Source organism: Dama dama, chromosome 26 (assembly GCF_033118175.1).
Source record: "Dama dama isolate Ldn47 chromosome 26, ASM3311817v1, whole genome shotgun sequence".
NCBI classification, from domain to species: domain Eukaryota; kingdom Metazoa; phylum Chordata; class Mammalia; order Artiodactyla; family Cervidae; genus Dama; species Dama dama.
In genome coordinates this window covers 55,504,377-55,526,964 of record NC_083706.1, presented here as the reverse complement: position 1 = coordinate 55,526,964, position 22,588 = coordinate 55,504,377, and the positions used below count along the sequence as shown (strand labels likewise).

General features: G+C 48.2%; 1 long non-coding RNA gene across 2 annotated transcripts; it reads right to left on the bottom strand.

Moving 5' to 3' along the window:
- Positions 1-1,931: 1,931 nt before the first annotated feature.
- LOC133047134 (uncharacterized) lies at positions 1,932-16,433 on the bottom strand. Of its 2 annotated transcripts, XR_009690666.1 has the most exons (4): positions 16,289-16,433; positions 15,675-15,847; positions 11,355-12,256; positions 1,932-2,028 (listed from the first exon to the last, which is right to left on the bottom strand). It is a non-coding gene; the product is annotated as an uncharacterized LOC133047134 (long non-coding RNA). The 2 variants fall into 2 exon arrangements; XR_009690665.1 differs by having other exon boundaries at positions 15,675-16,433.
- Between the last annotated feature and the right edge of the window lie 6,155 nt (positions 16,434-22,588).

Below are 22,588 nucleotides of genomic sequence, written 5' to 3'. Positions count from 1 at the left end.
CGCCCCACCAGCCTATCTGAAGGCTCCCCTCCCAGCTGCCCAGCGTGACACTGTCCTCCTCCTGAGGACGGGAGGCTGGTCCTGCTTCTTGCCGATTTGACTCACCTCTGATGGCAGCTCCGACCCCCTCTTCACCTCCAGACCAAAGCCACGGCTGACTCGGGAATCTTGGCCCCATGAAACACGCCGCGCATGAGACCAGGCCACCCTGGGTCCCCGGGGAGACCCCGCTGACCTGTGACCTCTGTCCGCAGGGGGAAGGCTGGGGGTCTCACGTGACCCAGAGCCTTCTATTCTGAGCCCCACAGAGCCCCACGCCGAGAGGCTGGCCCACAATTTCTGTGGCCCCCAAGTTCCTGGAGTGGGAGGTCCGAGGATTTACCGAGGACGCCCCTCTGTCCCCAGGGGTTCTGATTTCTGCTCACTGACCACGGCAAGAACACCGCTCCTCGCGGGAAGGAGGCGCTTTGTGGTGTTGGCCCCAGCTGCAGTCTCTCAGCAGCGAGGACTGCCACTCACCCCTGACTGAGTCTGGCCCACCCCACTCGGCTCCGTGACCGAGGACGCGGCACCTCCTCCCCGAAGCTCGCCTCCGTGGGCTGCGGGGGACGCGGGCTGGGAGGGGCCACGTGAAATGGGCAGCCGCCCCGCGGGGTGGTCTGCGGCACCCGGAGTGCCAGGCCTTTAGGGACAGTGCCCAGGAAGTTCCATCCTCAACTCTCCCAAGTGCTCCTGATGTCGGTGAGCCCAGAACTGCTCAACTAAATAACAAGCTTTTTGTTCCCCTTCAAAATTCAAGCCTCGGATTAATCCATGTGTCCTATGCTTATGTACCACAGTATTGATACTAGCAACTAATCGGAAATTGCTTCTTTAAACCTTTTTTTTTTTAAGGAAAATTTACAAATATTGTCTTAGGAGTTTATTGATGATATGTCTGGGTGGATTTTTTTCCTTCAGTTTTGGAGTTTATTTTTGTATTTACACTGTTGGAGTTCCCTGAACTTGATGGACCTGGAGTTTACCTTGCCCTATTTTTGGAAAATTCTTAGCCACTATCCATTTAGATACTTGACAAGTCCCTTGGACAGCAAGATCAAACCAGTCCATCCTAAAGGAAATCAACCCTGACTATTCATTGGAGGGACTGAGGCTGAAGCTCTAATACTTGGGTCACCTGATGGGAAGAGTTGACTCATTGGGAAAGACCCTAATGCTGGGAAAGACTGAGGGCAAGAAAAAAAGGGGAAGACAGAAGATGAGATGGTTGGATGGCGTCATCGATTCAATGGACATGAGTCTGAGCAGACTCCAGGAGATGGTGAAGGACGGGGAAGCCTGGCGTGCTGCAGTCCATGGGTTCGCAAAGAATCGGACATGACAGCAATGAGCAAGGACAGTCTGTTTAGATATTTCTTCTGTTCTTTCACTCTTACTCTAGGAACCCAGCTGACTGTGTTGGATTATTTGATATTGTCCCAGGGATCTTAGATTCTGTGTTATGGTTTTTTTTTCAGCCTTTTATTCTTTTTTTGTGTATCATTTTTTTATGACTTCTGATCTACCTGCAAGTTCATCAGCTTTCCTCAGCTGAGACTAGTCTACTGAGAAGCCTGCTAAAAGAACCCTTTTATATCACTTATCATGGTTATTTTCAAGTCCCGATCTCAGCCTTCCAACATCTGGGTCATTGCTAGTTCTAGTCCTGCTGAGTGCTTTATCTGTTGGCAATGATTTGATTGGGTTTTGCTTTGCTTTTTAAAGTATCAGCTTTGGACTGACTGCTGAAAATTATGCATAAAGAATGTAAAGAATGTAAGAAATCACAGTAAGTAGCTTTTACATTCATAAAACAATCATTTAATATGTGGTTCCAGGAGCGAGGAGGTCATCTATCTAATCAGGGCTTGAGCTGGGTTTCAGGGTGTTTGTCTTTAATCGTGACTTTCAGCGCATCACAGTGGGCCAAGTGCTGCTGGGTTTTTCTCCGTGTTCCTGCCCATCTTCTCGTTCCAAAGTTTCTTTCTCCTGCAGAAACAGGCAGCTACTGTTTATGATTCGTGCTCAGCTCCTGGTGGTGGAATGAGGGATTTCTCTGCTGTCCCAAGGCTGACGTAAGCCTATGAATCTGAGCTTTGACATAGGTTTTCAAAGCACTCCTGCCTCTCCTTCCCACGGAAGCCCCACTCTGCCTTGTGGCCGTGGCTTGTCCCGGGTGGGAGACGGTTTCCTGTTCCGTCCCGAGCTGCAGTGGGTCACTGTTTGTCCTCGGCTGAGAAGCCGGACTGCTCTTCTGTCCGTAGCCTGAGGCTTTTGCTAACTGGCAGGAAAGGGTAATGGGGTAGGAGACAGTGCTGTGTCTGCCGCCCAGAGCCCGAGGGCCCCTTGGAGGACCGTCCACAGAGGAGCTCGCCCCTGAGTCCTGCCCCCAGGCACCCCTGCCATCTCCGGGGGAGGCTGCAGAGAGGAGCCCCAGGCGAGGGTGGACCTGCCTGTGTCCCAGGCCCCACTGTTTCAGCCTGACCCCCAGCCCACCTTGGCCTTCAGCGTCCTTTACTGCTAGCCTCTCTCCACCGTGGGCTGGCAGCCTCCTCTCCCCCTCCTCTGCCAAGTCTGGCGGGTGCATGCCCGCCCATCCCACCCAAAGGGCTCTCCTCTCCGCGGGGCTCAGCTGCAGAGCTGTCCTGCACACGAAGCTCTCTGACGGCTTGAGAAGTGCTGTGTCGTTATAAACGACCTGGGGTCTCCTTGCTGCTCCGGGGGGAATGAGCCCCTCCTGAGGCCTCCTGAGTTGTGAGAGGAAGTGGCTTCTAACAACTGGCATTTACTATAGCACACCGCGTGACTCCAGAGGCTGAGAAACACACCCTCAGCTGCTTCACACTCGAAGAACGGGTCCAATCTCCCTCACTCAGGGCTCCAGGTAAAACGCAGAACGGCCCTAACCAGACTGAGTAGGTGACGCACTGGCATCAAAGCCTCGGGGAGCTGGGGCCACCAAGTCCCCTGACGGGAGTGAGCGGAGGCTGGGGCCCAGGGCGGGCGGAAGGTGAGACTGGGCACGGCCGAAGGCCTGGGGAAAAGCCAAGAGAGCAGATGGGGATGTATATACACACCACTCCATGATGTGAATATACATACCCCACTCCATGACGTGAATACATATATAACCACTCCATGATGTGAACACACACACACACACACATTGGGCTTGTGCTCAGCTGGTCCGTTGTGTCTGACTCTCTGACCCCATGGACTGCAGCCCACCAGGCTCCTCTGGTCCGTGGGATTCCCCAGGCAAGAATACTGGAGTGGGTTGTCCTTCCCTCCTCCAGGGGATCTTCCCAACCCAGGGATGGACTCCACGTCTCCTGCATTGGCAGGTGAGTTCTTTACCACTGTGCCACCTGGGAAGCCCCTACATATACATATATGTAGTATATGTACTATGCACATGCATGCAATGGAATACTACTCAGTCATAAAAAAGACTGAAATGTTGCCAATTGCAGCAGTATGAATGGACTTGGAGGGCATTATGCTGGGGAAATAAGTCAAATGGAGAAAGACAAATATTGATACAGTATGATATCATTTATACATGGAATCTGAAAAACCAACAAACTAGTGAATATTTATTTTAAAAAGAAGCAGATCCACAGCTGTGGGGAACAAACCAATGACTACCAGTGGGAAGGGGGCAACAGGGAGGGGCAAAATAGGAGCAGCGGATGAAGAAATTTAAAGATATTTGCATAAAGTGAGAAAACAAAGCAGAGAACAGAGCCCAGAGCAAACGGTGAAAGGAGGGGCCACGTCCTCAGGCTGGACTCCCTCTCGCTGCTGCTGCTGCAGGCAGGCACCGCCACTGCCCTTACTCAGGACGCTGCAAACGCTGGACCCTGAGCCAGGACAGAGTCAGGACGGCCGGAGTGGACGCTCCAGACGCGCCCGGGCAGCAGAGATGAGAGCATCTCACGTGGGCGTCTCGGGCCATCTCTCTGTCCCACGAGCAGCCCTGACTGCGTCTTCAGCGATCAAAGCGAGGAAGGAAGCAGGCCATTTCTCCTCCTGCCAGAAGATTAAGGTTCAAGCTTGTGAAGCAGTCCTCATCCAGTAGCTGTGTAACTGCCTGTTCTTAACTGAGAGTCCAGCAGACCAGCGTTTCTAATTCTGAAAGTCTGGCACCTCTCAACATCTAGTGAGCACATAAATCCCCTGAAGTCTTGCAACGCACAGACACGGGTGCGGTGGGCCCGAGAGTCAGCACTCCTGACGCGGCGCTGACGGCGTACGGGGACCACTCGCTGGGCGATGTTCCGGAACTCGCACCAGGAGCTGATCCGGACCCCCGGGCACGCCGGGAGGGGCGGCAGCCCATGGCTCTCACCATTCGTTAAGCTCTGGCAGGGGCAGGAGGGCGCAGTTAGAAACCCCACAGGTTGACTGAGATGATGTCTCAACGTGAGGACCTGAAACTGAGTCTTCTGAGAAGGACTGCGCTGTCCCGGCCGGGACTCCCCAGGGCTTCCAGGACAGAGGGAACTCACCGCAGAGCACTGAGGGCAGCTCCCTTAAGCATTTATCAAGCACCCACTCCGAGCCAGACACCAAGCTAAGCACTCTTAGCTACATTACGACCCCAGGGTTCATTATTTACTTACTTCTCCACACCGATGCACCCTGAACAAGTGAATGTATTACCATAAGCCTGGGACATAATTCAAACCTACTGTTCATTATTCAAACCTACTCCTCCAAGCCAGGCTTCAACAATACGTGAACCAAGAACTTCCAGATGTTCAAGATGGATTTAGAAAAGGCAGAGGAACCAGATCAAATTGCCAACATCCGATGGATCATGGGAAAAGTAAGACAATTCCAGAAAAATATCTATTTCTGCTTCATTGACTACCCTAAAGCCTTTGACTGTATGGATCACAACAAACTGGAAAATTCTTAAAGAGATGGGAATATCAGACCACCTTGCCTGTCTCCTGAGAAACCTGTATGCAGGTCAAGAGGCAACACTTAGAACCAGATATGGAACAACAGACTTGTTCAAGAATGGGAAAGGAGTACATCAAGGCTGTACATTATCATCCTGCTTATTTAACTTATATGCAGAGTACATCATGGGAAATGCTGGGCTGGGTGAAGCACAAGCTGGAATTAAGAATACCAGGAGAAATACCAATAACCTCACATATGCAGATGTGACACCACCCTTATGGCTGAAAGTGAAGAGGAACTAAAGAGCCTCTTGATGAAGGTGAAAGAGGAGAGTGAAAAAGTTGGCTTAAAACTCAACTTTCAAAAAACAAAGATCATGGCATCCAGTCCCATCACTTCACGGCATATGGAGAGGAAACAATGGAATCAGTGAAAGACTTTATTTTCCTGGGCTCCAAAATCACTGCAGATGGTGACTGCAGCCATGAAATCAAAAGATGCTTGCTCCTTGAAAGAAAAGCTATGACCAACCTAGACAGCATATTGAAAAGCAGAGACATTACTTTGCCAACAAAGGTCCATCTAGTCAAAGCTATGGTTTTTCCCGTAGTCATGTATGGATGTGAGAATTGGACCATAAAGAAAGTTGAGCACCGAAGAACTGATGCTTTTGAACTGTGGTGTTGGAAAAGACTCTTGAGAGCCCCTTGGACTGCAAGGAGATCCAACCAGTCCAACCTAAAGGAAATCAGTCCTGAGTGTTCATTGGAGGGACTGATGTTGAAGCTGAAACTCCAATCCTTTGGCCACCTGATGCAAAGAGCCGATTCACTGGAAAAGACCATGATGCTGGGAAAGATTGAGGGTGGGAGGAGAAGGGGATGACAGAGGATGAGATGGTTGGATGGCATCACCGACTCGATGGTCATGAGTTTGGGTAAACTCCGGGAGTTTGTGATGGACAGGGAGGCCTGGCGTGCTGCAATTCATGGGGTCGCAGAGTCAGACACAACTGAGTGACTGAACTGAATATAATAATAATTTCTATTAGAAGCAATGATATTCAGGTTTTCCTTTTAGATAAAACCACAGGCTCTGAGTCTATAGGGTTTCAAATCCATCTTTATCTGATCATGAGTTCCTAAAAAAAGCTGTTCCTATAAATCACTCGAGATTTGACTCCAAAATGGTAGGTCTTGTCTGGAGTTTTCTTCTGGGAAAGGGAGAGTACCATGTCCCCGGCCACCCCCAGGGCAGCATCGCTGGGTGGGCAGCGTCCTTCGTGGGTCAGATGGGACTGGCCTGCTCAGATGCCCTGCTCGGGCTCACAGCGGCTCACGCGCTCAGAGCAGATGCCAAGTCTCCACCAAGCTGGTGTCACCAAACACTTGCTTTAGTTAACGCACGGACACGGGAGATCTATTGCAAGTCCGGGTGAGTCCTTTTACGGTCTGCTGTCCAGATTCTCCAGACCTGGGGGGAGGCGGTCAGCTCCCTCCCTGAGCGGGGGTGCTGTGGGGGCAGGCCTGGGATGGACACGGGTCTGGAAGACACAAGAGACATGGCGGAATCTAGCCTACCCTGCATGATCCGGCTGGCTGACCATAGTGACAGGTTTCAAAAACTCGAAAGGCAAGCGAATATTTCCCTAAAGAGAAGCGGTATAAACATTTAACTTCTTAGAACCGTTCTTCAAGAGGTGCGTTTGGATGGCGCTAAAAACAGGGCTGTTTCAGCCCTCTCCTGCCTTTTGAAGAGAGTGGGCTCCACTCCCTAGAGGGTGTGAGAGGCTGCCCTCTCACCTCCGGGCCCCACGTCTGGGCACTGACCTCTGCCCCAGCAGTGCGCTGGAAGCACTCGCGTGGGTCCTCCGCCAATCCCGCAAGCACCTGGGAGGAGGCAAAGTCACAAAGGAGAACAGCGAGGAACCCCACGGTTACCCGGCCAGGAAGCGATGGAACGAGATGGGACCCCAGGACTCCTTCATGCGCTTAGTAAACATAAAGCCCTAACTCCAGACCCACATCCTGTGTCTGGAAGACGTACTGCCCAGAGCTGCTGGCTTTACGGCGGCACCCCCACAGACCTTCGCTAACATCCACACATGCTGCCTGGGGACAGTGAGCCTCCGGAAACAGAGGTGAGGAGGGAGACGATGAGCTAGTATGGAGACCCTAACTGGGCGCTGCATGCTGCTTTCCTGCTTAGCATTCCCAGCCTTTCTGCCAGCTAGGTGCTACCGGATTCTATGCATGCACAGACTGGGGCTTGGGGGAGATGAAACTTGGCCCTAATACATGCCGTGCATATGAAGATTAGATTTCAACTCAAACATGCCCTTCAAGTGATCCATGCTCTTCCCCTATGTGACCATATCAAGGGGTCTCAGAATGGGACTACAGGCAAGGCAAGCCTTTCTGGAGGTTGCTAGAAAGATCCGGCTCCTGGCCAGATGTTCATGAGGAATAAGGCCGTGGGACAGTAGGGAGGAAAATCACCAGAGAGAGAGTTGAAGGAAGCTGCCTGCTCTGTCATCCTGTCCAAGGCCAGGCCTAGGCCGGAACAAAGCTGCTTTGTCTCCTTCTCAGATCCGACTGAAGTCAGAGTGTTTAGGTACTTTTAAGGAAAAATCAGAAATTTAACTGCTCTTTTGGATAAACTGGTGAAGTTTTATTTACCCAGGTGGCTCAGTGGTAAAGAATCTGCCTGCCAATGCGGGAGATTCCATCCCTGAATTGGGAAGATCCCCTGGAGGGGAACATGGCAACCCACTCCAACAGTCTTGCCTGGAGAATTCCATGGACAGAGGAGCCTGGTGGTCTCTAGTCCATGGGGTCACAGAGAGTCAGACACAACTTAGCAACTGAACAACAGTTAGTTTTCCCCCCAAATTCCGTTCTCCCTTTCTGAACACAAGGTCACTCAGCTGGAGAATAAACTTTCAAAAATGGGAAATCAAATGGATTTTTATCATGGTTACTTTTAACTAAGAATCAAGAAATCATTAGTTTGAACAAAAACTAAATCCTTGCTGAGAGTTTTGCATCCATATTCACAAGAGATGTCCGTCAGTCGTTTTCATATCAATACATTGTGAGATCTTCGTCTGGCTTTGGTGTCAGCAAATTGGCCTCAAAAGGTGAGTTGGAAAGTGCTCTTGCCTCTTTTCTTTTTTTAGAAGTTTGTGAAGAATTGTTATTAATTTTAAAACAATACTTGGTAGAATTCAGTGGTGAAGCCACCTAACTGGATTTTTCTCTTGGGGAGTCTTTTAAATTAATAATTCATTCTCTTCATTTTTTACAGGTCTATTCAGATTTTCTATTCTTGAGTTAGTCTTGTGAATGTGTTTCTAGGAAACTTCCCACTTGATTGAGGTTAATTAATTTGCTGGCATGCTGCTGCTGCTGCTAAGTCGCTTCAGTTGTGTCCGACTCTTTGCGACCCCATGGACAGCAGCCCACCAGGCTCCCCCGTCCCTGGGATTCTCCAGGCAAGAACACTGGAGTGGGTTGCCATTTCCTTCTCCAATGCGTGAAAGTGAAGTCGCTCAGTCGTGTCTGACTCTTTGCGACCCCATGGACTGCAGCCTACCAGGCTCCTCTGTCCATGGGATTTTCCAGGCAAGCGGACTGGAGTGGGGTGCCATTGCCTTTCCCATGTTGGCATGCAGTTGTTCTTAATATTTGCTTACAATCCTTTTTCCCCTATAAATCAGAAGTAATGTCCTTTCTTGCATTTCTGATCTAATAATTTGAATATTCTCTTTTCCTTGGTCAACCTAGCTAAATTGGTCAATTTGGTTGGGTTTTTTTTGTTTGTTTGTTTGTTTTTTTAGCACTTCCAGTTGTGTGGTTTAGAAAGCTAGTGGCCACAGAGGTCCCTTTATCCCTGGCCTTTATGTTATTATGTATTATACCTCTGTATACATCACATACACTAGACTGTATACATCACATACACATACAACAGACTTTATTGTTTTTAATCATAAACATTTTAAAAACTGAAAAACCCTAGTCTACTATATTACTTACACAATTGCCTTTTCTGATGTTTCCTTTACTCCTGGTTTTTCCTGTTTTCCTCTGGTATCCTATATCTTTTTTGTCTGAAAAACTTCCTTTAACGAGTCTTTCAGAGCAGGTCTCCTACCAACGGGCCTTCTGTCTCTCCTTCATTTGAGGTGATCTTTCTTTCGCCTTTCTTCCTGAAAGACACTGTCACTGTGTGTAACATTGCTTCTAATGAGAAATCTGCACGCATTTGAACCTTTGATCCGCGATAAAGACTGCATTCTGTGGCTGCTCTCGAGGCTTCTTTTGTGGAGTTTTCAGTAGTTTGATCATCATGGGTCTAGAATACGAATTTGGTGTGAGATTGCAGGGTGTCCAGTTTGAAGCTTCCTGAGGTTCTTGAACCTCTAGGCTTCCATGTTTTGCCAGATTCAGTAAGGTTTTGCCATTATTTCTTCAAATATGTTTTCTGTTACACTCTTTCTCATCTCTTTCTGGTATTCCTATGATACAGATTTTGGTGATATCGCAAAATTCCCTGACCCTGTTCATGTTTTCCTGTGTCTTTTCTCTGTCGTCCAAGCCAGATAATTTTGTAGAACTGTTCGCAAGTTCAGGGACTCCTTCTGTTGTCCTTGTTCCGCTACTGAACCCATTCAGTGAGAACTTTGTCTCCTTTTTTGAAATTTTCAATTCTGACGTTCGTTTACTTTTCCTTGGTGCTTCTCTTTCTTGGCTGATAATTTCCGTCTTTCCACTCAGGAAGCATTATCACGGCAGCCACTCTGACGTCTTAGTCTGAACATTAAGATTACTAACCAACGGGTCTACACTTGAGACGTTTTTGATGTTAAAGTTTCCATATCTCTTTTATAAAGGTAAACTTAATTAACAAGAGCACTCCACCTCTGAATCATCTTACTAAGTGGGGTTTTACCTCAAACAAGTTTGGCTGAATAAAGGTCGATGGACAAGAACACCTACACTATGATTGCTATTACATAACTGAACACAGGCTTAGAGTATAAATAATTTCTAAAACCACAGAGGCCAAACCACAGTGGAAAATTCAGCTACTCTGGAGAGAAACAGCAAAATTATCTTCTGCAAAATTTCCTATTCAGGTATGCATTCGACAGTGGCCTATATTTCTAATGCTTCTTAAAGTCCACACAATTAAAGAGCTAGTATCTATGAGAAAAAAAAAAATGTACATTTTTGGAAAGATTTTGCCTCTTTGGCTCTGGATTTAATATCACAGACAGGCTTTAAACACTAGTGAGATATTTAAAGTATTAACAGGATAGGTTTCACTTCTTTTCCAATACACAAATATAGACCTCTGAGGATTTTGAAGATTTTTTTTTTAATCAACTCATTTTTTGAGAATTACTTAGGTTGAGGAGTGGCCATCACTGGTGAAAATAACCTTACACATTAATACATCCCCCTCCCTGCCTCTCGTATTCTAGTAACCTCAGAACGGAGCAGGGAAAGTCTGCTGGAAGCCAGCAGCTTAGGAGATTGATGTGTCCACACTGCAGCAGTTGAGGACATTTCTTCCCAGGAAGCTTCCGTGGCCAGCTGATCCAGAAACGTCAGTCGCCAATAGAAGAGAGAACTGTGAGTGGTGGTCACGGCTGACCCATGAACCCCAGCTGACCACCCGCTTCCGAGAAGAGGCCAGAGGCACAGGGAGCACAGCTCTTCCACCGCGGGGAGCACGGGTCCCACGTGGTCGCCGCCCTCCGACGTCCAGCCGGTCCTCCCAGCCCTCGCCCTCCCTGCCCTGCCCCCTCCCTCTCCTCCACACCGTCTCCTGACCGACTTCTCTTTTCACTTTCTCCTTTGTCTCTCCTCTGATTTCCTGCTCCACCCTTACTTGACCATAATGAATCAACTGGATATGTATTTCTCTGTTCTTAGAAAGTTGGCCATTTTACAGACTTTTAAATTTTGCAAAATCATGTTTGCAAATAAGCAGAAATAATGTTTGCTTAAACACTCTATTTCCAAGTTTCCTGCATCCTCTATTTTCTCAGAAAAAATTTTTTTAATGTTCTCTGCTGTTTCTGAGGAGATCCGTTGCCAAATATTTTTATAAGCCCATGGCAATTGTTTTTTCCTTTTTCAAAGAAATGGAAATAGCAGCAGATAAATACCACCTCCTGCTCCAGTGGTAAGACTTCAAAATGCACACTGGGTAAGTGACCTAGTTTGACTGGTTGCTGCTACTAGGCATATCACACACATGATGCCACTTAATACCTAAACACGAACAGAAAAACGTGACTCAGTTTTAGGCAGGTGGGTTTTTTAGGGAGAAGGTTGCTTTTAACACATTAATTTCAGTAGTAACTCTCAGTAACTCTGTGCAAGACTCACCAGACGACAGTGTGCGGCCCTGATGTGTCCTCAGAGCATGTCGGCTGAGGGCAGAGATGCCCCCTCTGCTTTCTTTACAAAGCGCAGCTTTCCTGTGCCAGCTGGTTACACCTTCTGGGCAGCATGCTGACCCCAACAACAGAGGCGCCCAGTCCAGCAGCTCCCAACAAGGTAGGTGTTAAAGGAAAATTGTTCTTTTCAAATTTCAGAGCTTGATTATATATTATGGGGGGGGCGGGGAGCAGCTTTCCACTGCCCCCTCCTCAGCCCACTGATAGGAGTACAACCAAATAAAATTACTAAAGCTTCCACTCATGAAAGATATTTCAAAAACTTCACATAAGTCAGAGGGTTAGCATTCATCTTCCTGTAGAAACGTGTCCAGAAGTGTAGAGAGCAAGGGACCAAGCTCCAAAAGTCACTGCCCAACTCTCAGTTTCAACTCTGCTTCCTGGTCCGAGTCTTCGCAGCACACACCCCAGGCCACCTTCTGAACTCATCACATTCTGGACATTTCACAGTTTCTTGAACAATCACAGACAGCTATGGAAGGTTCCTGCCTACACTTTATTTAAGTTCAAGTGGAGGAGTCCAAATTGAGAGAAATCCCAGTACACAGCCCGGCATATGACAACTTTTAACAAAGGAGAAATGAGAGCGCCCTGAGTCCTTCCGTGACACTGCCCCTGGAACAAGTGGCCTGGGAACAGGAAAGGGCTGAATCAGGATACGCTGCCAACTAGCAGAGGTGGGTGGGGGTGTCATTCGCTGCAGAGTCGTCAAGTGGAAGCTCACCGGTCCGTCTCTAGCAACAGTTCCGGGGACCCTGTCCGCCGAGAGGCACAGTTCCCTTTTCATACAGTTTTCCCAAATCCCCACCTCACTTTATGGCCATGGGTTCTCTAAAAGACATAAAAATGATATAAAGTAAAATTTATAATAGGTAATTCTTGGATTTGTAACAGGCATAGAGATAATAACAGTAATAGAACATAATCAAGGGAGGAGGGAGTAAAACTATGTAGGAGAGATAATTCAGTGGAAATAATTTAGGATAAACCCAAAAAAGATGCTTATAAGAAGTACATTGTAAGCCCTAGAGCAACCACTAAGAAAATAACTTTCAAAAGATACTGACAATACATAGGAAGGTGGTTAAGAGAGCAGATCCTAACAGTAATTCTTCATCACAGGGAGAATTATTTTTCTTTTTATTGTATCTATATGAGATGATGGATATTTACTAAACCTACTGTGGTAATCATTATTTTATGATGCAGGATGTAAATCAAACCATCATGCTGGACTGATCACCTAAAACATACATAGTGATGTATGTGGAAAAGACACACACGTATACATTGAGCACAGCAGGAATTAAGTTATCACACTAGGAAAGAATCACCTGATGCAAAAGAAAGCAGTAAAGAAAGAACAGAAAAACAGAAAAACAAAAAGTTCATGGCATATATAAAAAACAAAAAAGTGCAACTTGTAGCCGTAAATCAAACTATATCAATAATAACACTAAATGTGGACGGATTAAACAACCCAAGCAAAAGTTAGAGGTTATTTAGATTCAGAGATACAAATGGGGTGAAAGGAAAAGGTATCTCATGCAAACAGCTACCATAGGAACAAGAAAGTTTATACCGGTATCAGGCAAAATGATCTTAAAACAAACAAAGACAAAGTGCTAGAGATGAAGGACATTTTATGATAAAAGGCCCGTCCATTCAGGAAGATGTAACAATCACCTAAGAGAAGAATTCTGGCACATAGGCGATTTGGACCGATGAGAGAACTGAAGGAAGAAACAGATAGTTAAACAGTAACAGTTGGAGATTTCAACACCCTGTTTTCAGTAACGGACAGAAAAACTAAGATCAAGGAAACAGAAAACCTGAACAGCACTGCTAACCAACTAGACCTAAAGACATCCGTAGAACACTCTAGCTAACAGCAGCAGAACACAGCTTCCTAAGGGAACATGAACCACGCTCCAGATGCGAACCCAAACCCCAGGGCAATACGACTCCGTGTCCACCAGAACGGCTACGCTCAGACAGAGAGATACTAACGAGCGCTGGAGAGGATGTGGAGAAACTGCTGGCGGGGACGTCAAACGCTGCAGCTACTCAGAACGCAGTTTAGCATTTCCTCAAAATACTAAGCATGGGCTTCCTACATGACTCAGAAATTCCACGTCCATGTATGTCCTCAGGAGAAAACATGTCCTCACAAACACTTGTATGTGAATAGTGTGTGAATACTCCTAGCAGTATTATTCATAACAGCAATAAGCGGGAACAACTCAAATGTCCATCAACTTACAAACTGACACATCAGACATGGTATATCCATATATCCACACAGCAGAATGCTATTTCACAATGAAAAGAAGGTAGGCAGATGCTACCACATGGATAAACCTTGAGAACATTATGCTAAGTGAAATGAGTCAATCACAAAAGAAAACATTAATACAACATACTGCTTAATTCCACTTATTAAGAACAGGCCCAGAGTAGGTAGAGAGACAGGAAGTGGCTGTCTTGGGGGAAGGTTGGAGGGGTGTGTAAAAGGGCAAATGACTGCCAGAGGGTATGAGGTTCTTTTTGGTGGAGAAGGAAATGTTTCTGAACTGATTATGGTGGTGGTGTGGAGCAACTCTGTGAGCAGACGGTGCCCTGTGTGGTGTGTAAGTGTCTTGATAAGCTGTTACGATAACTCCGGGAAGTGCCGGGCCCTGCATTACGGCACGTTCTGGCCTGAGGGGCACACCGCACCCTTTCTCTGGCCCAAAGTTTGTCTCAGCTATTCCAGCTCACTGCTTGCCCGCTTCTTCCTGGCTGAGTTATGCCAGTGACTGGGCATCGGACTCTAAACTTCAGAGAAAATGTTTTTGTATTTTGCATGGTTAGGGCTCTCTGAGCAATTTTTACTGGGACCTTGGACAAAGGACAGGCCTTAGAAGTTACTGCATAGAGACTCGCCTTTCTCGTGGTCTGTGCTTATATTTCAAAAGGGTTTGAGCCCCAGGAGCCATGAAGATATTCCAGGGGTCTCTCCTCCTGGAGACATTTAATTACATCCCAAAGAACAAGAACCCAGGAGTCTTTCCCCTTTCTCCCTGAGAATTTATTTATATTGAGGGAATCAAATTCCTTTCCCTGTCTCAGGGGAAAGATCCATGTTCATAAAGCCTGCAGATCCTTATTTGGGGGGTTTCTCACCTACAACTCCCAAGAGGCAAAAAGGAATTGGAGAATTCTTCAGACTGTCCCCTAAAGATTCAGAAAAAGAGAACAGGATTCCCGAGGAGGCTGGAAGCGGTGGCTTGGGAAAAGCAAAGAGAAAAGCATGTCCTTTGCCACCTGATCACACAGATGACGAAAAATAACAGAACTTTCTTACTCATCCTTGACGGACGTCTCCTGTTTTCTCTGGTATTCTAGGATATAAATTTGCATAAATGCATTTGTTCCAATTAGTTTTGCTGAGTAGGCATTTAATTTTAAAAATGAGGCTTACATTTAGTTATTCAAAAGCAAGCAATTATGATATTGCAAAGTTTGTAAGATTAATTACAGTTAACACAGTTATTTGCTTTCCTTTACCTATTATTAAGCTTTTTCTTGTTAAAATTATTATGTGATATTCTAATTATGAATCTGATGTATTTGAGATTTGCTTAGATCTTTGTACTGTTGCCATTTTATTGGTATTTGATTACTGGAATAATGCCATAGTTTTCCTTTTATTTGCTTTTTAAAAAAAAAAAGCAGAGGTAGATTTTTGCACATTTAAAAAGTCAGTGTTAATTAAACTGAACCTATACCCTTTTTACGGAGAAGGCAATGGCACCCCATTCGAGTACTCTTGCCTGGAAAATCCCAAGGACGGAGGAGCCTGGTAGGCTGCAGTCCATGGGGTCAAGAAGAGTCAGACATGACTGAGCGACTTCACTTTCACTTTTCACTTTTATGCATTGGAGAAGGAACTGGCAACCCACTCCAGTGTTCTTGCCTGGAGAATCCCAGGGACGGGGTCGCACAGAGTCGGACACGACTGAAGTGACTTAGCAGTAGCAGTAGCATACCCTTTTTAAGAAAGGGGGGCCAAAGATGCAATGCTGCAGAAATCTGGATGGCTGTCTACCTTCCCCTTAGAAAAATTTAAGGGCAGTTTGGTCCTAAGGGTTTAAAGGGTTAATAAAGCATCTGAAAACAACAAAAAAATATATATAAAATACTAGTAGAATCAGGCAGGAAAACTCCATAGACTACTTTAAAAGAGAGAAATTTTCCTAGAATATACCTTTGGTTTAGTGTCATAGGGCTTCCCTGGTGGATCAGCTGGTAAAGAATCCGCCTGCAATCCAGGAGACCCCGGTTCCGTTCCTGGGTCAGGAAGATCTGCTGGAGAAGGGACAGGCTACCCACTCTAGTATTCCTGGGCTTCCCTGGTGGCTCAGATGGTAAAGAATCCGCCTGCAATGTGGGAGACCTGGGTTCAATCCCTGGGTTGGGAAGACCCCTGGAGAAGCGAACAGCTACCCACTCCAGTATTCTGGCCTGGAGAATTCCACGGACTGTGTAGTCTATGGTGTTGCAAAGAGTTGGACACGACCAAGCAACTTGTACTTCACTTCACCTACAACACAGCCCCCAGAAATGGGTTCGATGACGGCAATTTGGCCCCCACCACATCACTGCAGGAGGGGAGAGCTAGAACAAAGGAAACAAACCTGGTTACTGCTCTCAGAAACAATCGGTCCCTGCCCAGGAAACCCACGTGTACTTTCAGGACGACACAAACAAACATGGGCGTGCATGATTACCGAGGCGTGTCCACTCCTGCCCTGACCACCTCAGCATCCAGTCTAGGCCCCTATACAGATTTCAACCGAACCTTCAGTGCAAATTTACTACCTGATCTGTCCGCAGTGAGCAGTGCCCCTCCTCAATCTGCACAACCTGCTCTCTGAACCACATCCCGGTTCTGCTGGGGTATAGAAGCCGTGTGTTCTGCACGTCTTGTCTGAAAGGCTGAGGTCCCGCCTCTGCAACTTACACAGTCTTACCTGTAAGAGAGGACTGTGTCGTTTCCACCAAGCTCTTGGGCACATCACGTGGAGTCACGGCTGTCTCCGACGGAAGGACACAGCAGTGAGAAGAACAAAGTACCTGCCTTACGGAGCTTAAGTCTCCTGGGAGAACACTCTGTGAACTGAGAAGGCTGTGGTCACAAGCAGCTGTTACTATGAATGGCAGTTATTTTAGTAACAGTTCCCAATGCATATTATCCTTTTAAGAGTCAAGGTAAAAACAAATGAAAATACATCTATCGTTCCTTAAATTTCTCTGATATGTACTGAACAGTGTTGCTGGCCGATAGACTTTGGGGGAGGGTTCTTTATAAAGTTTAATACAAGCTTAACACAATCTGATTTCTGACGAAGGAATAAAGGCAATTCAGTGGAGAAGGGGCAGTTGTTTCTCCAGTGGTGCCGAACAACTGAACAGCCATATGTAAACAGGTAAAATCTAGCCATGGATCTTACACCTTTCATAAAAATCAGCTCAAAACATATCACAGAGCTACATGTAAATCACAGTATCTCAAAACGTGTAAAGAAAAACAGGAGAAAATCTAGATGAACCTTGAGTTTGGTGATGAGTTTTTAAATATAAAACCAAAAGTACAATCCATACAAATAGAAGAAAAATCTCATACTCTGAACTTAATTCAAATTTAAAACATCTTTTCTGAGAAAGACTGATAGAATAAAATGGCAAGCCACAAGTGGGGAGAAAATATATGCAAAACACCTAATAAAGGACTTGAATCCAAAAATGTCAAATTTGGTCACGCAAGGGCCACTTTTTTACAGACTGCGGTGGTCCCTTGTGCTCTAAGTACCCAGGGTGGCGACCAGCCGAATTCTTAGCAGTGTTGCTGGCTCAGCCCCCAACCCCACATGCAGAGAAGTGCCTTTAGCCCCCTGCAGTCCAGCAGGTCCCCAGTGGGGTCCGGTCAACTGGACATGCTGTGGGTGCTGCGGCGCTGACAGTGGGTGCAGGGCAGCTGAACCCCACGCTTGGCAGCACCCCCCGCGGCACCGAGCCGAGACAGAGGAGCCGGCGGCCTGCAGCCTCCCAGGAGCAGACCCACTGCGGGGTGTCTGGATGCCGGGCTGACCTGCCCCACGGGAGACGGCCAGCCGGGGCCACGGTGGACATGAGTGAAAAATCAACCTGCGATGGATTTTGACACGAGATATTACAGCATGGACTTCCTGTCTCATCAAGGGAGGAGGGTTAAGTCAGGGAACACAATCAGCGGATCCGCGCACAGCAGGGAACCCGCTGACACATGCCAAGTGCGGGCATCGCCGTCACAAGGACCCCAGGGCAGGTCCGAGAGGAGCGCCTGTGCGGCCACCGCCACACTCTCACCTTTGTCCAGCGGGCTGCGGAGTTTTCCACCACGAAGTCTGGACGCCCGCCCAGGGCCGAGGGCAGGAGGAGGCCTTGCCGCCCGGGGGGCTCCGTGTGGGAGCGGGCAGGGCCAGGCGCTGGGGGCGGGCGTCCGGGTCGGGGGTGCTGCAAGGGCACCAGGGGCCTCCTCTCTACCCGCCTGCCTGCCTAGGTTCCTGCCTGTGTTTTACCCCTGATTCTGCACCCTGGGTCTTTCTAAGAAACTGCATCTCTGTATAAGCTGGGGAGAGACTGAGTCTGCAACTTGTAACCAGAACGCGCGGCATGCAACGACAGAGGCCGACAATGCGGCGGCGGACGCGCTGCCGAGCGCCTCCGCAACGCGAAGCCCCTGGAGCAGGCTGAAGCCAGGAAGGCGCTGGGCTCCCCCGGCCCATGGACGACCGGACCTGCGACCCCGGATGAACGCTGCAGGCCGCACGCCCACCGCCCGCAGGCTGGTGGGGACCCAGGAGGAGACAGGCGACATCGGAAGCAGTAGACGCCCCGTCACAGGTTCTCAGGACTCGAGTCTCACGGGGAAACTCGCAGTGTCTCAGCTGTCTGAGCTACAGAATCTGCTCCCGTTTCAGACACCGATGTATTTTCAATGGCCAGCGCTACCTGGTAACAGATTTAAACTGTTTTCCCATCTCCACTGTTTTCGATAAGACTCCTAGCCTACTCACCAGGGCAGGGCCTTGTTTAGCGGCCTGTAACATTTGGAATAACCTTCTTTTAGCGAAGGGACACGAAATTACTTATGCAAAACTAGCTATAAATATACATACTCTGAATAGACACAAAATCACAACAAATTACAAAATTTAACAATCTGATGAATACCACAAACATCACAAAACATAGGAAAGTATTTTCATTGGGTGCTTGATGTATTTTCACATTTTTCCTACATTGCTTTAACAGCATACTTGCTGATATAGCCTCTTCATATCAGAATGACTTTTAAAAATATCTATGGAGATAAGAAAATAATTTTACTCTAGAATGACTGATCAAAGTGGTTTTTCAACTACTGATATATTTTAAGAAGTTTCACTGAATGATGAATTACAATTCATTTTGCAAATGACATGTGTGTTAAGTTTGAGAACCGCCATCTTTTGGAAACCATTTTCAAGTTCTTTTTTACATATGAGTTTGGGATTTATAGCACTTCAATTTTTTTTCAGTGACTAGCAACATTTTAGGAACATAAATGCTCTCAACTATATTCATTCACGTTTTTCATTAATGGTCTTGTCATAAACGGCATATCACAGTATTCTGTGGTCTGCAATAATGTCACATCAGTAGTAAATCTAAATGGTTTTAGTGTGTTTATGATTCACTCCTCTTCATTCATTGGATTATCAAACAATACAACAGCCTAGTGATTTATTTGTATTCAAAATCTAACTCATGAATTACTGTTTTGGTATAATCTGAAGAAGTATTTTGTCACAGTAAGTACCTTTTAATGTCGGGATAACTTCTGATGTTTCATCCTCAGGCTCATCACATAGACCTTAGCGGCGGGACTGAATAAAGAGGCTCGCCCTGTAAATTTGAGCCTGTGGAGCCCTCGGCATGCAGTGGCACAGACGTGTTTCCCTGTCTCCGTCACCAACTGCGGAGACCTGTGCACGCCTGGCGCCCGGCACTGTCAGTATCTGTAGGAACGCTGGTTTATTTCCCCCACGGCAGGGCGTGCAGGGAGTCAACACTGGCATACTGAGCAAACAAAACACTTGCTTCCTCTAACCTGGGCCTTGAGAGAGGAGAAAGGGTTGGAGGGGCCCAGGTGTGTGTGATGGGGAAGGGGAGTCGGGGAAGGTGGTGCTCCCAGCCAAAGCACCAACACGCCAGAGCTGCAGGAGCGCCTTCCATCAAGGCCCACCCCAGACTCAGTATGGTGGGTGCCGCTCAGCGCTCTCCCTACCACAATTTAAACTTGTAGTCAGATAAAAACATCTGCACCACACAGACTGAGAGGAGGGAGAGAGAAGCGCTAAATGCTTCGAGTGGAAAGGGTGTTCCATTCACGAACACATCCCATTTCAGAAGGGCTACTACTCAGTGTTACAAGGCATAAATGACCCCAAAGAAAGGTTAGGGTCCATATCCAACAGCTGAGTGATTAATGAAACAAACTGGCCTTTGCAGGAACTCAGTGTTTGAAAATTAAAACGTTCACAGGAAAAATAACTTCATCAAATCTGAAGATTTCGTAAACTGATAAAATGAAGCACTCGGGTTGAACTATCAGAAAAGAGCCCCGTAGGCGAGGCGGCCCCCCCCCCCCCCCGCCCCGTCCCTCTTCCTCTCCCCCCGCCCTGAGCTGCAGGCCCGGGGACCCCCCAGCCCTCTCTTCTTCCCGTTTCTGCGGAAGCAGGCTGACTTTCCCCAGCGCCACCATCTTTAGAAGCAAAGCCGTGGCAAGGGCACTGCGTGTTCCACAAGGAAGGTCCGGGCCCCAGGTCCTCCCCCACTGCCGGGAGCAGCGCACACCGCCCCGGGGCCACGAGACCGAGACACCAGGCCCACTTCACACCTGGCTGTGGCGTTGATTTCCAACAGGCAGAAGGCTCCCTTTTCCAATCAGGATAGAAAGTCTATGTTCAAAACTCATCTTGCCTCCTCACTTTGTAGTCATTGCTCGGTTACTTCCAGCATCCAGTCAGGCAATTTCATTCTCACTCCTTTAAAATGATCTTGGGGGCCTTTTCTCCACACTAATCAGGGTCCACGCGGCCATGGGCCTGGCTCCACTCACCCAGACACTCACGTGTCTCTGAACAGAAGCGCGCTTCTGCCAACGTCTCCTGCCTCAGCTGCAGCCCTGTGGATGGACACGAGCATGCTGCGTCCTCAGCCTCCTGACCATCCTGCTTCCTCCTTGGTCGCCTCTGCCGTGCGTGCAGAGCTTTTTTGCCTTTCAGGCTACTCATCTTTTTGATGGAATTCTCCCATCATTCAGCCGAATGATTTGACCCGTTTTTAATTAAAAAAATCCATTGTTCCTTTTCCACAGCAGTTTTAGATACAAACGGCCTCAAATCTCCAATCAGGTTTTTATAATTTCTTTGTTCTTTGAATTGTTGTCCCAGGATGAGCCATTCTGTCCGTTCATCTCAGCCTCCGTCCCACACTGCTCACTTTCCTCCCCGCCAGGGACCTGGGACCAGTGTGGATGGTCCATGGAGGTGCTGCCCTCCCTTCCTCTGCGCTGCTTCCCCAGACAGGCCCCTTCCTGCAACGGGGGCCGGCAGTGCGGACGTGTCAGGAGGTGAGGTGGGTGGAGGTGCAGGGACAGAGACCAGGTGGGGTCCCAGCAAGCCCCAGGCAGACCCTGGAGGGTGAGCGCTGCCCCGCAGGGCGCCCGCCTCTCCAGCAAGCGCTGTCCTCCGTGCCTGTTCCCCTGGCACGGCCAGCCGGTGGTCAGTCCAGCTACCTCGAGCCCTGCTTCTCTTCTGCCAGTGTCCACGCTGAGCCACAGAACGGCTGTCTATATCCTTCACAAGCAATGTTCCTCTAACACTGGAGGCGGGGGGTGCAGCCAGGGCCCAGTGTCCAGGAGCCCACCTCTACTGAACACAAGCCCACGGCTCAGACTTGAGGCTGGCAGCCCCGGCAGGTCCCGGGGAAGGACGGCCGCCCCCCAAACCGCGCAGTGCTGTCCTCGGGCAGCAGCCGCCCGGCCGCACGCTGCGTGCCCCGCCCCACCCCTGCTCCGAGCGGGGAGAGCCTGCTCCTGTTGCCCTGGCCTCGTACTGAGCTGTCCGCAGGCTGAACGCTGCCCCAGGGACCCAGGGTGCACGCTGGTTAGCAGGCCAGCTCCCACGGAGCTTACAGATGCCCACTCGGCACAGCTCAGGCGGCACTGAGTAGGTACCCAGGGCAAACAGGGCTGTGACAGGGCGGCAGGAAAACGCATCCCCTTCAGGCTGGAGGTTCTCTGAGAACGAGACAGAGACGAGGCAGCCGGCAGGGCTCCGGGGGAAGGAGGCGAGGACACCCCGAAACAGGGCCACCTGGGCAGCCGGCAGTGGCACACAGGCTTGAGCGGCAGGTGCCGGCGTGCACTGGGGTGAGAACAAGGAAGCGTGAAGGGGCCAGGGGCCGGGGGCATCAGATCGGGACAAGGGCAATGCGGGGATGGCGGCAGCTGGTCACCGTCACTGCAGAATATGAGTGTGAGCTCCTATTTTAATCATCATCAATGAAGCGAGACTTTTATTGGCGTCTGACAAAAAAACATTTGAAAAACTCCATTGTAAAATACAAGCTTTATGGTAAAAATGCTATTTCCTGGCTTAGTATTTCAATGTGTATTTCTTGCTGTTTAGTCACTATGTCGGGCCCAATCATTCTGCAACCCCATGGACGATAGCCCACCAGGCTCCTCTGTCCATGGAATTCTCCCATGTATTTCTTAACAAAAAGAAAATACTAATCACAAGCAAAACTTTGTCTAATCAAGGAACACATGTGGAAAAAGCTTTTTCAGAGCACAATTTGAAGCTACTAAATCTACTGGATCAGACGGACGCAGCGTGTGACGACAGAGTCTCCTACTTAAACATCTTTCTCCCCATCCCCCCAAAAGATCAGACTCTAGGGGTAACAGAAAAACGACAAATTTCACATGCCACTATCTGCAAGTTTCCCACAAGATTAAAGATTAATGACTATCCCACTGAAATGATTTTAAATCATTTCACAGAAATCTACCTTCTATCAAACAATACA